This window comes from Eschrichtius robustus, chromosome 2 (assembly GCF_028021215.1).
Source record: "Eschrichtius robustus isolate mEscRob2 chromosome 2, mEscRob2.pri, whole genome shotgun sequence".
NCBI classification, from domain to species: domain Eukaryota; kingdom Metazoa; phylum Chordata; class Mammalia; order Artiodactyla; family Eschrichtiidae; genus Eschrichtius; species Eschrichtius robustus.
The window spans coordinates 44,007,881-44,021,954 of NC_090825.1; positions in this window are offsets into that span (position 1 = coordinate 44,007,881).

Genomic DNA, 14,074 nt, shown 5'->3' on the forward strand with positions numbered 1-14,074 from the left:
ATGTCCTATAAAGGCTGAATGATTAAACAAACTGTGGTACATCCATATCATATGATACCACTCAGCAACAAAAAGGAACAAAACTATTGATACATACAACTTGGGTAAATCACCAGATAATTATGCTGAGTGAAAAAAGGCAATCCGAAAAAGAATTTATGATTCCATCTACATAACGTTTACGGAATGTTAGAGAACCTGAAAACAGTGGTAGCCAGGAGTTAAGGACCCGGACAGGGGTGTAGAGAGTAAGTGTGGCTACAGAAGGGCAACAGGAGAGATCTTTGTAGTCATGGAAATGTTCTGTTCTGTATCTTGTCTGTATCAATGTCTATACCCTGGTTGTGATTGTGATATTATACTATAGTTTTGCAAAATGTTACCATTAGGGGTAACTCAGTAAAAGTTACTCAGTGCGATCTCCCTGCATTATTTCTTATACTTGCATGAGAATCTATAGTTATCTCAAAATTAAAAGTTTAATTTAATAAAGAAAAATGTTAATATTGACATCATTTGCCAATATTAATCATTAGTTGTTTTGGATTTACCTGTTATTCTTTTTTTAAAGTCATTTTTCTAATTAAAAAAAATGACCAAGCCCCTTACCCCCAACACACACACATACACACATGCACACATATGTGCACAAGTTTACCTAGAATTAGGTACTATTAGTCTACTGGTCTGGTGCGATGCCGAGAAATCTACATTACTAGCAGTCAGATAATTTTGATACAAACTAAACCACTGCTTTAGGTGAAATTTGGTATTGTTCCCCATCATTGTACATTAATGCTCCAACGTCACAATCATGTGGTGTCAGGGGTAAGAGAGAAAAGTCCTTGAGCTTTGCTACACAAATGTCTTCCAAGGAAATCTGGCTCCTGCAGTTTCATAGAAAACGCTTCCTATTGGAACAGACCAGAGCCTCTCACTTCCTGTAACACCATCTTTGCTACCTTGCAGGCTGTGCCTGGTGACCCATTTAGTTTTACCTGGAGGAAAAACCATAACATTCAGAGTCTTAGGATCAAAATGAAGATCTTTCGAAAAGTACAAATGAGCTGATTTAAAAATAAAATGTATATTCTTACAGTTCCTGATCCTGCAAATGGCAAAGAATGAGAAGAAAGTCCAATTTCAAAACAAAAGCTCTGGACCCCATGCACATTCTTGTCTTGGTGTGAAGGTCCACAGCTAAGCTAAGGTATACCATTTCCTCCTAAAATCTATTTAAGGAAAACAGGGATTTTAAAAAGACACAGTTACCTTTGATACCAAACAGAAAGAATTAAAACCTGCAGTAGACAGCTGCTTGTTTCCCAAAATGTCTTGGCAGCCTCACAGCTGCAACTTTCCTGAAACCTGAGGAATTAAATTTAAGAGAAGTTGGAGGCTAAAGAATCGAGACTTTAGAATACCAAAGCATTAGAAGGTTGAGAGGAACTTTGATTGACTAGGCAAGTAATCCACCCCAAATAAATCTATGTCAAGGTAGGGGAGCAATGCAGTGGGGTTCAGGAAGGGGGATGGGTATGCTTGGTGTAAATCTCACTTTCACAGCCTAGCATTTGAAGACCTTTTCCAGTATATTTCATGGCCAGGAATAGACTTTACTACCAAGCAGTTAGGCTTTCTCCCAGAGGACAAAGGGATCATCTGTATTTTTTCTTCTCTGTTAGAGGGGGATGGGGGGAATGAGCAGGGACTGAACATTCCTGAAAATTCCACTTGGTTTTTGTACTGGCCAGAGGAATTGGCTGCAAACAACAGACAAAGATTTGGGGGTAACTAAGCAGAATAGGAATTTATCATCAGGAAACCTGAAGAACCTAGCTCAAAAAAGGAGTATGAACCAAGGTGGGGCAAACAGGTGGGCTCACCGCTATGATCATGCCCTCCTGGCTGGGGGCCATTGCTGCAGCTGCCACCACTGCTATAAACTGAACATTGCCAATGACTCTGCTACCACTGGACCGTGGGGGTCACCACTGTTGTCACCATCACTAGAGGAGCTGCCTACTCTGGGAATAGGATCAATCAGAATGAAAAGTCAGGATTTCCAGGAGATTCTAATGAATCAGGACTTCCGAAGTGTGGCCTATAAATTTGTATTTTAAAATAAACTCTCCAAGGAACCTCTCTGGCAGCCTAGTGGTTAAGACTCGGCGCTTCCACTGCAGGGGGCTCAGGTTCAATCCCTGGTCGGGGAAACAGGATCCCACATGCCAGGTGGCGAAGGAAGGAAGGAGGGAAGAAAGGGAGGAAAGAAGGAAGGAAAGAAACTCCCCAAGAAAAGAACTTAAAAAAGAATAGACATGGGCTTCCCTGGTGGCGCAGTGGTTGAGAATCTGCCTGCTAATGCAGGGGACATGGGTTCGAGCCCTGGTCTGGGAAGATCCCACATGCCGCGGAGCAACTGGGCCCATGAGCCACAACTACTGAGCCTGCGCGTCTGGAGCCTGTGCTCCGCAACAAGAGAGACCGCGATAGTGAGAGGCCCGCGCACCGCGATGAAGAGTGGCCCCCGCTTGCCGCAACTGGAGAAAGCCCTCGCACAGAAACGAAGACCCAACACAGCCAAAAAAATAAAAATAAATAAATTAATTAAAATAATAATAATAATTAGAGTTGAGTAAAGAATAACTACGGCCTGTACCACCTCCCTAAGGGGTAAAAACAAGTTCAGTTTGGCCATACACACCTTTATAAAAAAAAAAAAAAAAAGAATAGACAGATGTATATGTATAACTGAATCACTTTGTTGTATACCTGAAACTAACACAACATTGTTAATCAACTATACTCTAATATAAAATAAAAATAAAAACAAAAACAAAAATAAAAAATAAACTCCCCAAGCTGATTTTAGAGATCCATCTGATCTGGAAAGCAATGACTTAAATGTAGAATATTAATTATGCTATTGCCTTAATCAAAGCCTTCCTGTTTGTTTTCTGTTCAGAATTATTCAATGGCTTATTATTATCAATGGGAAATTAAGTTCAGATTCATTAGACTAGCATTCAATACCCTACATTTTCTGGCCCTAACCCATTTGTCCAGATGTATATCCTCCTTTCCCCTCTGTGTACATATCACACCAGTCCCAGTGAACTGCCCTCATCTTTCTGAGGCTGTGCTGATGCTCCTCTTGGCTCCACTCCCATCTTTATCTGCTGAAATACTCTTCATTTTTCAGGTAACCTTCACCACAAGCTCTCCTTAATTACTTCTCAGCTTTCTCTGAACTCTCTTTAGCACTTTACCTCTCTTTTGACGCATCATACTATGACTTATGCTACAGATTTTGTGCCTATGTATTATTTATAGTAATAGATAAGAACCTTTGAATCACATATTGTATATAGAATAGTACCTGACACATAGTAGATATTCAATAAATGTAAGAACAAAAGCCATCTTGAGAATTTCTCCAGTCAGATTTATAACGTACATTAATCGATAAATGTTCCCAATTAGGGGCAGAGCTGGCCACAAATTCTGGTATTCTAAATAAAAGCCTGCTCTTCAAATTTATAGACTGTGATTCTTTAAAAGGAATGGATGGTCACACTAAGTCCCCTTAAATACAAATGTTATTTACCCTATCACTGAATTGAATACCAAAAAAACTGCGTCTTACAGAGTTAGATCACACCCTTTCCCGCAAACGTTAAAATTAAGAATATTTATCAACTTAGAGCAAATATTACTTACTCAAAGATAATTTCTGTGAATGTTAGCCCAGAGAGAAACACTTCATTGTAAATACGTAGCAGTGAATTTTAGACAGAAAACTCCAAAACCCATACACCTCAGTACTTATTTTTTTAAGAGGTTAACCACAAAGAAAAGGTTGCCCATCTGCCACTTGGGTCAAAATTTAAAGGCCTGAAGCGACTGATTGGCACAATGGTGCGTGGTTAAAAAGGAAGAAAGAAAGAAAGTTTTGGATTTCTTTTCCGTGGTTACCTTGTGTCAGAGATAACTACTATAAAACTATAAATACAATGGTGTTTGCTTTTATTTTTCTCTGTATCTTGGATGTTTTCACTACCTTGGTGTGGAAGTTACAAAACCGAGCCAAACCAAAATGAAAATAGAAAAACAAAATGAAATGGAACAAAACAAAGAGCTTAACTCCTTTGCTTTGACCAGTACAGAGGTGAAATTGGGGGTGGGAGGTGGGGCTGAGCTTATTAATGGAACTGTCGGTGGTCAGTGAGTTTGGAGGTTCCATACAAAATTCAAGCTGGATTCAGGAAAGGATTGGGGAAAAAGCCCCAACATAGGTTGACTTCATGACTCCCTTCATTTATTCAACAAATATTTACTCAGTGTCTGGCACTGTAGATCTGGGGTTGAGTAAAACAGACATAGTCTGCCTCCTCATGGAATTTATTGTTATGTGAAGAAGATAATTAACAAATGACTATAGAAATGATTATTCTGCTGTGGTGACAACAATTACTATGACAGAGAAGTACATGGTGTAGTCTGAGATGGTATAACAGGAGTCCCAGCCGCAACTCACCGCCTGGGTTCCAGACTTTTATTATTTACCTCTACTATTTATCCCCAATTTGTTTAGCTCTTCTCTTTAGCCATTATGTCAGTCTTGTCTATTCTAGCCCACCCTCTTCTCCAGAGTCCCAGCAAGTCATTAGACCAGCGTCACTTTCATGCATCCAGAATTTGGAAAAACTAATAGCCCTTTACTGCATAGTATCCAGGGTAGCCTGGACAGAGCTAATTAGAAGAATTATGATCGTGGATGATCCCAGACAAGAGTCTTTTGACTCCTGTCATTCCATAAGTGAATCTGCATTGTACACACAATGTGGTATGAGAAGCCTCTGTTAAATGACAGCAATCCATGACCCATCCCTCCAAGAGCCCTCTCTGCTCCCTTAAGTGCAATGGGAGAGTCATCACAGCCCCTCTGAGATGATACCTCAGTGGAATGTCAATAGCCAGAGTTTATTTCTGCTGTGCCTTCAAGGGTTGGGAGCATTTACTACTACTTAGGCATACATACTCAGGTCAGTGTCTATAACCTTGACTGGGAAGGGCAATGCCCACAAACTGGGAAAGTTCTTGATTTTCACATTAGTTTTTCTCATTTTGTTTTAGATCATGAACAAGGAGACCTGCTATGACCAAAGACTTTATGATTGTGGATATCAATCTATGGAGAAACAAAACTAGGGGTGAGAGGGATCAACAAAGTTGTGTATGACCCATTTATTCACACATTCAACATGTGTTCATCCCTTCTACATATCTTGTCTGGGTTCCATGCTAAAGAAGACTCAAGATGAGAAAGATATAGTTCCAATTTCTAGGCAATAGGTTGTATAGAGCTGATATAATAGAATCCCCCTTAAGCATTAATTTTGCTGGCAAAAAAAAAGAAAAGTCTAACAAAAAAAGTGTAATACATGCTAAGCTTGAAAGCAAGTAAAGGAAATCCCCAGGTGCCAGAGAAACAAAACAGGAGCTGGAGCCAAACCTCTCAAGAGAAGATTAATAAATCAATATAGGCCTCAGAGGCCAACAACGGGGGCACTGGTGGTTTCATGGGGATGAGAGGAGAGGATCTGGGTTTCCCACAAAGGCCATGGCTCACAAAGCTGCTCTGCCCACGACAATGAAATGGAAAGACACTGACCACTGTCTAGGGAAGTGTCAATGAAGCTCGTTTTCTACCAAAGGAAAGTGACATCCATCAGAAATCAGAACCCCAAATCTGTGCCACAAGTGTGGGAGGCTACAAATTCATACTACCCTGTGGAAGAGGGAATACCAAACCAAAAGATTAACCTAGAAACTTTCCAGAACCAATGAAACCTTTAGGGCTCTAGAAAAGGCCTTATGAAACTATCTTGAAGAGATGTCTCCCATATCAAGGGTTCCCAAGACCATGTTGAGTTTCAGTGATTTGCTAGGAGGACTCACAGAACTTCACACATAGCTGTCCTCATGGCTAGGATTTATTACACTGAAAGGATACAAAGCATAATCAGCAAAGAGAAAAAGCACATGGGTGAAGTTAGGAAGAAACTAGGTAAAATTTTCCAAAAGTCCTTTCCCAGTGGAATCACACAGGACACACTTAATTCCCCCAGCAAGGATTTATTACAACACATGTGATATGCTATGTACCAGGGAAGCTCATTGGAGACTCAGTGCCCAGGATGTTAATTGGGGGCTTGGTCATGTAGGTATCCTCTGCCTAGCTCATACCCAAATCCCAGACTCCCACTAGGAAAGTATATGTTCATCATAAGCCAAGCTGTACAATTTAAGCAGAGTGAGCCACTTGGATCAGTTCTGAGAATAGTGGGACCACTCTTAAAATCTAAGTGTGTGGAATGGAACCACAAAAAGACCTTAAGCATTCTCACCACACACACTAAAAAGGTAACTATGCGATGTGATGGATGTGTTAAATAACTTGATTGTGGGACTCATTTCACAATGTATACATATTAGCAAAACATCACGTTGTATACCTTAAACATATTACAACTTTGTTTGTCAATTATACCTCAATAAAGCTAGCAGGGAAGCAAAAACAAACAAACAAACAAGCAAAACTGAAGTCTATTTCTGTTGCTTACAACCAAGAATCTTGACTTATATAAGAACAATCTGAAAGAGACTTTAAAAAAAAATATACTGGGCTCCAAAATCTTGAGGCTACAGAGCCCACATATTTTTTTGGGGGTGGGGGAAACAAACATGTGGGGACCTTACTATATATAATGTGAAAAGTGCTGTAACAGACACACCTACAAAGCATTCTAAGAACCCAGTGAAGTGAACCTTTTTCTTTGTGGGTGGAGTGGGGTAGGAGGCCAGGTCAGGCTTTATAAGGAAGTAACATGAACCTGAGTCTTTAAGGGTCCGTAAGATTTCATCATACAAAGAGCTGAGAAAAAAGACTTGTATTTAAAGGGAAAAGCATGATCAAATGTAAGGCAGGAGGGAAGAAAGCCTGAGGATAAAGAAATTAGGATATGAGCACAATTAGATATAAGGCTGAGGAGAAAATACGGAGAGTGTCTGAAGAAGGATATGGGAAATTCAGGTGGATAAGCGGGTAGAACCAAACTCTATAAAACCTTAAAATGACATTCCAAAATGTTTCAATATTATCCTTGTCTTATTTCTGTCAGTTTTAGAGGTAAAATATATTGGACCATCAGCTACATGACCTGGCAGGAGATGAGCAGGTCATTGAGATGAAGAATGGATTGGGGCTAGAGGGCAATAATCCAGCCCTAAGCCTAGTGGCTGAAAGCAGGACAAAAACCATGAGTCCTTTTAAAGAACAAACTTATGGTTACCGGGGGGAATGGGGGAGGGCAGGGATAAATTGGGAGACTGGGATTGATATATACATACTACTATATATAAAATAGATAACAATACAAACCTACTGTATAGCACAGGGAGTTCTACTCAATACTCTAATGACCTATATGGGAAAAGCGTCTACAAAGGAGTGGATATATGTATATGTATAACTGATTCACTTTGCTGTACAGCAGAAACTAACAAAACATTGTAAACCAACTATACTCCAATAAAAATTTTAAAATAAATAAAAATAAAAGGAGTTGGCTGGAACTCAGAAAAAATATAAAATAAAACAAAGAAGGCTTATTCAGATAAAGGAGCCTTATTCAGATAAAAGAAACCTTATTCAGATAAAACAAAGAACACATGGGAAAAATAAAAAACAAATAGCAAGATGATAAATTTAAATCTAACTATATCAATAATCACAACTGTAAATGGTTTAAACACCCTGATTAAGAGACGGAGATGGTAGAGTATCAATATTGGCTCATCAGTTTTGTAACGAACTGAATTTTGTCACCCCAAAATTTTGTCACCCCAAAATTCATATGCTGCGGCCCTAACCCCCAGTGTGACTATATCTGGAGATCTGGGTCTTTAGGAGGTAATTACGGTTAAATGAGGTCATAAGGGTGGGGCTCCAACTCAACAAAACTCTAGCCTGAAGAGAAAGAGGATATTCTCATCCTCTCTCTCACTCCTGCTTTCACTCTCTCTGGCTGCCTCTTGCTCCTTCTCTAATGGCACCCAGGAAAGGCCCTGTAACCACACAGCAAAAAGGCAACATTTGCAAGCCAGGAAGGGTGCCCTCACCAGAGACTGAATAGACCAGCACCTTGATCTTGGATGTCTCAGCTTCCAGAATGTGGGAAATAAATTTTGGTTGTTTAAGCCACTCAGTCCATGGCATTTTGTTCCAGCAAGCGGAACAGAGTACAACAAATTGTAACAAATGTACTACATTAATGGTAGATGTTAATAATAGGGAGAGCGAGGGGAGGAGAGCAAAGGGGTATATAGGAACCCTCTGTACTTTTGGCTCAATTTTTCTGTAAATTCAAAACTGCTCAAAAAAGAAATTCTATTAGTTTTTCTTTTTTAAGGCAGAAATTATCCAACTGATGATAAAAGCAAGAGTCACTATATAGTGCCTATGAGAAATGCATATTAACTATAAAGACACAAAAGGTTAGAGGTAAAAGGACAGAATAAGATATACCAGGCTAACACTAATCAACATAAAGCTGGAAAGCCTATATTCATATCAGACAAAGAAGGTTTCAGAGCAAAGAATCCTGCCAGGGACATATAAATTCAATTCATAAATGTATAAAGGGTCAATCTACCCACAAGGACGTAACAATCTTAAACATTTATGCAACTAAGAGCAGAGTTTCAAATAAACATGAAGCAAAAACTGATAAAACAACACAGGGAATATAGTCAATAATATTATTGTATAATAACTTTGTATGGTGTGTAATCTATAAAAATATCAAATCACTATGTTGTACACTTGAAATTAATATAATATTGTAAGTCATCTATACTTCAATAAAAATAAATAAGATGGGGAAAAAGACTGATAGAACTACAAGGAACAGTAGATACCCCATAATCACAGTCAGAGATTTCAATAGCCCTCTCTCAATAATTAATAGGACAAATACAGAAAAAGTCAGTAAGGCTATAGAAGACCTGAACAAGGCTGTCAACCAACATGACGTAATAGATGTTTATAGAAGCCCCCCAACTGAAAACAGTAGAAAACATAGTCTTTTCAAATGCATACACAATATTTACCAAGATACATCATATTCTGGAGCATAAAGCAAGTCTTGATAAGTTTTAAATGACTCAAGTCATAAAAAGTATATTCTGTGACCACTGGAATTAAAATAAAAATCAATAACAGAAACCTCCATGTAATTGGAAACTGAATAACACACTTTTAAATAACTAATGGGACAAAAAATCAAAGTGGAAATTAGAAAATATTTTGAACTGAGTGCAAAAACACATCATATCAAGATGTATGGGGTGCCTCAGTGGTAGGGTGAAAAATGGCCCCCAAATATATATACATCCTAATCTCCAGAACCTGTAAATGTTACCTTATATCACAGAAGGGACTTTGCAGATATGATTAAGCTAAGAATCTTGAGATGGGAGGATTACCCTGAATTATTCCAGTAGGCCATTGTGATCACAGTAATTCTTATAAGAGGAACCAAGGAAGAGTCAGAGAAGAGGGTAATGTAATGACAGAAGCAGAGGTGGGGGTTGTGTACTTTGAAGACGAAGGAAGGGGTCACAAGCCAAGAAATACAGGCAGCACTAGAAGATGAAAAAGGCAAGGAAACAGATTCTCTCCTCAGAGATTCCAGAAGGAACCAGCTCTGCCAACACCTTGACATTAGCTCAATAAATCTGAATTTGGACTTTATTTATTTATTTATTTATCTATCTATGGCTGCACCAGGTCTTAGTTGCGGCATGCACACTCTTAGTTGTGGCATGTGGACTTCTCAGTTGTGGCATGCATACTCTCAGTTGTGGCATGCATGTGGGATCTAGTTCCCTGACCAGGGATTGAACCTGGGCCCCCTGCATTGGGAGCGTGGAGTCTTAACCACTGGATCACCAGGGAAGTCCCTGAATTTGGACTTTTAACCTCCAAAATTTTAAAAGGACAATTTTGTATTGTTTTAAGCCATTAAGTTTGTGGAAATTTGTTACAAAAGCAACAGAAATCTAACACAGCCCTTAGAACAGTATTTAGGAGGAAATTTATGCTACCAAATGCCTCACCTTTTGCCTTATGAAACTAGTGGGGAAAAAAATGAATGAAATCCAAAGTAGCAGAAGAGAGGAAATGATAAAAATCAAGAAGAAATCAATGAAATAGAAAACAGGAAAACAATAGAAATCAGTAAAACTAAAAGTTGGTTCTTTAAAAATCAATAAAATTAATAAACCTCTAGCCAGATTGATCAGAAAAAGAAAAAGAAAGAAGACACAAAAAAGAAAAAGAAAGAAGACCAGTATCAAGAATGAGAGAAGTGGTATCACTAGAGAGTCTAAGGTATTGAAAGAATAATAAGAAAATATAATGAATAATTTTGTGCCAATAAATTCAACAACTTAGAAAATAAAATGGAGAAGTTCGGGACTTCCCTGGTGGCGCAGTGGTTAAGAATCTGCTTGCCAATGCAGGGGACACAGGTTCGATTCCTAGTCCAGGAAGATCCCACATGCCGCAGAGTGACTGAGCCCACGTGCCACAACTACTGAGCTTGCACTCTAGAGCCCGTGAGCCACAACTACTGAAGCACGTGTGCCCAGAGCTCGAGCTCCACAACAAGAGAAGCCACCACAATGAGAAGCCCGCGCACCACAACGAAGAGTAGCTCCCACTCGCCCCAACTAGAGAAAGCCCGTGCGCAGCAATGAAGGCCCAGCGCAGCCAAAAAGAAAGAAAGAAAATACAGAAATAAAATAAAATAAAATGGAGAGATTCTACAAACTACCAAAGCTTACTCAAGCAGAAGTAAATAACTTGTATAGCCCTACCTACATCTGTTAAAGAAATTGAGTTTATAGTTAAATATCCTCCCCAAAGAAAAGTCCAGGGCCAGATGTCTTTACCAAATTCTCCCAAATATTTAAGGAATAACACTAATTCTACACAAGCTTCTCCAGAAAATTGAAGAGGATAGAATACTTCTTAACTCATCTATGCGGCCAGCATAATCCTGATACCAAAACCAGAAAGATAGTACAAGAAAAGAAAACTACAGACCCATATCACTAAAGAGCATAGATGCAAAAATTTCAAATAAATTTTAAGTGTAATTTGTATCCAACTATATATAAAAATGATAATACATCGTAATTACATAGAGTTTATCCCAATGTATCCCCATTACATGACACTTATCCCAAGAATGCAAAATTGGTCTAACATTCAAATATCAATCAACTTAATTCACCATACAGGATTTTTTTAAAGCTAAAAACTAAGATAACAACAATCCTGTATGATCATTTCAATAGATGCAGAAAAAGTATTTGACAAAATCCATCATCAATTCTTTAAAAAACAAAAGAAAAAACTCTCAGCAAACTGGGAAGAGAAGAGAATTTCTTCAATCTGATAAAGTGCCTTTACAAAAAACCTATGGCTAACACCATATTTAATAGTGAATATTGAATATTTACCCGCATAAATTCAGTAATAAGAGGAATAATATATGCACTTTTGACATTTCTATTCAACGTTATATTGGAGGGTCTAACCAGTGCAATACGGTTAAAATAAAGAAATAGCTGCCAGATTAGAAAAAAGTAAAACTGTCTTTATTTATAGAAGACATGATTGTCTATGTAGAAAATCAGATGGAATTTATTTAAAAGGTACTAGAACTAATAAATGAGTTCAGCACCAGCAATTCCACTCCTGGGTATATATCTGAAAAAAACAAAAACACTAACTCGAAAAGACACATGCACCCCAATGTTCATAGCAGCATTATTTACAGTTGCCAAGATATGGAAGCAACCTAAGTGTCCATCAACAGATGAATGGATAAAGAAAATGTGGCATATATATATATATATATATATATATATATATATATATATATATATATATAAATATATATATACATATATATATACATACACACACACACATACACACACAATGGAATACTACTCAGCCATAAAAAAGAACAAAATTTTGCCATTTGCAGCAACATGGATGGACTTGGAGGGCATTATGCTAAGTGAAATAAGTCAGACAGAGAAAGACAAATACTGTATAATATCACGTATATGTGGAATCTAAAAAATACAACAAACTACTGAATATAACAAAAAAGAAGCAGACTCACAGATATAGAGAACAAACTAGTGGTTACCAGTGGGGCAGGGGGGCAATATAGGGGTAGGGGAGTGGAAGGTACAAACCACTGGGTGTAAGATAGGCTCAAGAATGTATTGTACAACACAGGGAATATAGCCAATATTTTGTAATAACTGTAAATGGAAAGTAACCTTTAAAAATTGTATTAAATAATTAATTAACTAAATGAGTTTTAGCAAGTTGCAGGACTCAAGGTCAATATATAAAAAACAATTGTATTTCTATACACTAGCAATTAACAATTAGAAATTGAATTAAAATTTACATTTAAAATAGCATAAAAATATGAAATACTTAGGGATAAAGCTGACCAAAAATATGCAAGCTACGTACAATGAAAACTACAAAACATTGCTGAGAAAAATTAAGGAAGACTTTAATAAATGGAAGAGGTATGGTGTTCATGGAAAACTCAGTATTGTTAAGATGTCAATTCTCCTCAAATTGATCTATAGTTTCAACACCATCCCAATCAAAACCCAGTAAGCTTTTTTGTAGAAACAGACAAGCTGATTCTAAAATTCATATGGTAATGCAAAGGATCTCGAATAGCCAAAGTGTCTTTGAAAAAGGAAAACAAAATTGGAGGACTAGGGCTTCCCTGGTGGCGCAGTGGTTGAGAATCTGCCTGCCAATGCAGGGGACACGGGTTCGAGCCCTGGTCTGGGAAGATCCCACATGCCGCAGAACAGCTGGGCCCGTGAGCCACAACTACTGAGCCTGCGCGTCTGGAGCCTGTGCTCCACAACAAGAGAGGCCGCGATAGTGAGAGGCCCGCGCACCGCGATGAAGAGTGGCCCCCGCTTGCCGCAACTACAGAAAAGCCCTCGCACAGAAACGAAGACCCAACACAGCCAAAAATAAATAAATAAACGATTAAAAACTTAAAAAAAAAAAAAAAAGATTAGCTCAAAATGGATCATAGTACCAATTGTAACCTAAAACCTAAAACTATAAAATGTGTATTAAAAAACGTCTATCAGAAGTTCCGCAGTTCACAAGGCCAGAGGGTCCTGTAGATCTGTCTCTTGCTTCAGTAGCGTTTGGACAGAACAGACCCAGGGTCGCCCTTTCCTCCAGCCTCGCAGCACCCTCCAACCTCTTCTCCAGTCGCAACCGTCGGAACCAACCCCTTAGCTACCCTCTGCCTCCAGGACCAGCCAACACCACGAGCTCCCAGATTCGTCAGAATTATTCTACCCAGGTGGAGACCACCGTCTACCCCTTGGTCAACATGCATCTGCGGGCACTTACCTCTCTTTGGGCTTCTGTTTCCACCGGGAGGACGTGGCTCTGGAGGGCACGGGCCCCTTCTTCCGCGAATTGGCTGAGGAGAAGCGGGAGGGCGCCTAGCGGCTCTTGAAAATGCAAAACGAGCAGAGCAGCCACGCCCTCTTCCGGGACCTGCAGACTCCGTCTCAAGATGAGCGGGGTAACCCCAGGACATTATGGAAGCCGCCGTTCTCAGGGAGATGAACTCGAAACAGGTCCTATGGATCTGCATGCCCCTGCCCCGGCAGACCCCACCTCTGTGACTTCCTGGAGAGCCACTTCCTAGAAGAGCAGGTGAAACTCATCAAGAAGATGGGCCACCACCTGACTAACCTCACAGGCTAGCCTGGCCCCCAGGTGGGGCTGGGCGAGTTTCTTTTCAAGCCTCACCCTCAAGCGCGACTCAGAGCCTCTGGAGCCCAGCGGCCTTTGAGGAGACCCTCTGTTGTCAGGGCTTCTACCTGAAGCCTTTCCCTGCAACCACTAGGCATCATTTTAACC